Source organism: Aegilops tauschii, chromosome 1, assembly GCF_002575655.3.
Source record: "Aegilops tauschii subsp. strangulata cultivar AL8/78 chromosome 1, Aet v6.0, whole genome shotgun sequence".
Taxonomy (NCBI): Eukaryota; Viridiplantae; Streptophyta; class Magnoliopsida; order Poales; family Poaceae; genus Aegilops; species Aegilops tauschii.
This window is the reverse complement of record NC_053035.3, coordinates 284968915-284972207: the sequence shown is the minus strand read 5'-3', so window position 1 is coordinate 284972207 and position 3293 is coordinate 284968915.

The window sequence follows — 3293 nt, the reverse complement described above, 5'->3', positions numbered from 1 at the left end:
CCTACAGAGTGGTGAGGAACCCTCCCACTCGGGGGCTTAGCTGCAGTCCAGTACTCGCCTAAGTTTGAAAAATCCTACCGAGTGATGAGCAAGCCTCTCACTCGGGGGCATAGCTGCAGTCCAGTGCTCGCGTAAGTTCGAAAAATCGTACCGAGTGGTGAGCAACCCTCCCACTCGGGGGCTTAGCTGCAGTCCAGTACTCGCCTAAGTTTGAAAAATCCTACCGAGTGGTGAGCAACCCTCCCACTCGGGGGCTTAGCTGCAGTCCAGTACTCGCCTAAGTTTGGAAAATCCTACCGAGTGATGAGCAAGCCTCTCAGTCGGGGGCTTAGCTACAGTCCAGTGCTCGCCTAAGTTCGAAAAATCCTACCGAGTGGTGAGCAACCCTCCCACTCGGGGGCTTAGCTGCAGTCCAGTACTCGCCTAAGTTTGAAAAATCCTACCGAGTGGTGAGCAACCCTCCCACTCGGGGGCTTAGCTGTAGTCCAGTACTCGCCTAAGTTTGAAAAATCCTACCGAGTGGTGAGCAACCCACCCACTCGGGGGCTTAGCTGCAGTCCAGTACTCGCCTAAGTTTGAAAAATCCTACCGAGTGGTGAGCAACCCTCCCACTCGGGGGCTTAGCTGCAGTCCAGTACCCGCCTAAGTTCGAAAAATCCTACCGGGTGAAGAGCAAGCCTCTCACTCGGGGGCTTAGCTGCAGTCCATTACTCGCCTAAGTTTGAAAAATCCTACCGAGTGATGAGCAAGTCTCTCACTCGGGGGCTTAGCTGCAGTCCAGTACTCGCCTAAGTTTGAAAATTCCTACCGAGTGATGAGCAAGTCTGTCACTCGGGGGCTTAGCTGCAGTCCAGTACTCGCCTAATTTTGAAAAATCGTACCGAGTGGTGAGCAACCCTCCCACTCGGGGGCCTAGCTGCAGTCGAGTACTCGCCTAAGTTTGAAAAATCGTACCGAGTGGTGAGCAACCCTCCCACTCGTGGGCCTAGCTGCAGTCGAGTACTAGCCTAAGTTTGAAAAATCTTACCGAGTGGTGAGCAACCCTCCCACTCGGGGGCTTAGCTGCAGTCCAGTACTCGCCTAAGTTTGAAAAATCCTACCGAGTGATGAGCAAGCCTCTCACTCGGGGGCTTAGCTGCACTCCAGTACTCGCCTAAGTTTGAAAAATCCTACCGAGTGGTGAGCAACCCTCCCACTCGGGGGCTTAGCTGCAGTCCAGTACTCGCCTAAGTTTGAAAAATCCTACCGAGTGGTGAGCAACCCTCCCACTCGGGGGCTTAGCTGCAGTCCAGTACCCGCCTAAGTTTGAAAAATCCTACCGAGTGGTGAGCAACCCTCCCACTCGGGGGCTTAGCTGCAGTCCAGTACCCGCCTAAGTTCGAAAAATCCTACCGGGTGAAGAGCAAGTCTCTCACTCGGGGGCTTAGCTGCAGTCCATTACTCGCCTAAGTTTGAAAAATCCTACCGAGTGATGAGCAAGTCTCTCACTCGGGGGCTTAGCTGCAGTCCGGTACTCGCCTAAGTTTGAAAATTCCTACCGAGTGATGAGCAAGTCTCTCACTCGGGGGCTTAGCTGCAGTCCAGTACTCGCCTAAGTTTGAAAATTCCTACCGAGTGATGAGCAAGTATCTCACTCGGGGGCTTAGCTGCAGTCCAGTACTCGCCTAATTTTGAAAAATCGTACCGAGTGGTGAGCAACCCTCCCACTCGGGGGCCTAGCTGCAGTCGAGTACTCGCCTAAGTTTGAAAAATCGTACCGAGTGGTGAGCAACCCTCCCACTAGTGGGCCTAGCTGCAGTCGAGTACTCGCCTATGTTTGAAAAATCCTACCGAGTGGTGAGCAACCCTCCCACTCGGGGGCTTAGCTGCAGTCCAGTACTCGCCCAAGTTTGAAAAATCCTACCGAGTGATGAGCAAGCCTCTCACTCGGGGGCTTAGCTGCACTCCAGTACTCGCCTAAGTTTGAAAAATCCTACCGAGTGGTGAGCAACCCTCCCACTCGGGGGCTTAGCTGCAGTCCAGTACTCGCGTAAGTTTGAAAAATCCTACCGAGTGGTGAGCAACCCTCCCACTCGGGGGCTTAGCTGCAGTCCAGTACCCGCCTAAGTTCGAAAAATCCTACCGGGTGAAGAGCAAGTCTCTCACTCGGGGGCTTAGCTGCAGTCCGGTACTCGCCTAAGTTTGAAAATTCCTACCGAGTGATGAGCAAGTCTCTCACTCGGGGGCTTAGCTGCAGTCCAGTACTCGCCTAATTTTGAAAAATCGTACCGAGTGGTGAGCAACCCTCCCACTCGTGGGCCTAGCTGCAGTCGAGTACTCGCCTAAGTTTGAAAAATCCTACCGAGTGGTGAGCAACCCTCCCACTCGGGGGCTTAGCTGCAGTCCAGTACTCGCCTAAGTTTGAAAAATCCTACCGAGTGGTGAGCAACCCTCCCACTCGGGGGCTTAGCTGCAGTCCAGTACCCGCCTAAGTTCGAAAAATCCTACCGGGTGAAGAGCAAGCCTCTCACTCGAGGGCTTAGCTGCAGTCCATTACTCGCCTAAGTTTGAAAAATCCTACCGAGTGATGAGCAAGTCTCTCACTCGGGGGCTTAGCTGCAGTCCAGTACTCGCCTAAGTTTGAAAATTCCTACCGAGTGATGAGCAAGTCTCTCACTCGGGGGCTTAGCTGCAGTCCAGTACTCGCCTAATTTTGAAAAATCGTACCGAGTGGTGAGCAACCCTCCCACTCGGGGGCCTAGCTGCAGTCGAGTACTCGCCTAAGTTTGAAAAATCGTACCGAGTGGTGAGCAACCCTCCCACTCGTGGGCCTAGCTGCAGTCGAGTACTCGCCTAAGTTTGAAAAATCCTACCGAGTGGTGAGCAACCCTCCCACTCGGGGGCTTAGCTGCAGTCCAGTACTCGCCTAAGTTTGAAAAATCCTACCGAGTGATGAGCAAGCCTCTCACTCGGGGGCTTAGCTGCACTCCAGTACTCGCCTAAGTTTGAAAAATCCTACCGAGTGGTGAGCAACCCTCCCACTCGGGGGCTTAGCTGCAGTCCAGTACTCGCCTAAGTTTGAAAAATCCTACCGAGTGGTGAGCAACCCTCCCACTCGGGGGCTTAGCTGCAGTCCAGTACCCGCCTAAGTTCGAAAAATCCTACCGGGTGAAGAGCAAGCCTCTCACTCGGGGGCTTTGCTGCAGTCCATTACTCGCCTAAGTTTGAAAAATCCTACCGAGTGATGAGCAAGTCTCTCACTCGGGGGCTTAGCTGCAGTCCGGTACTCGCCTAAGTTTGAAAATTCCTACCGA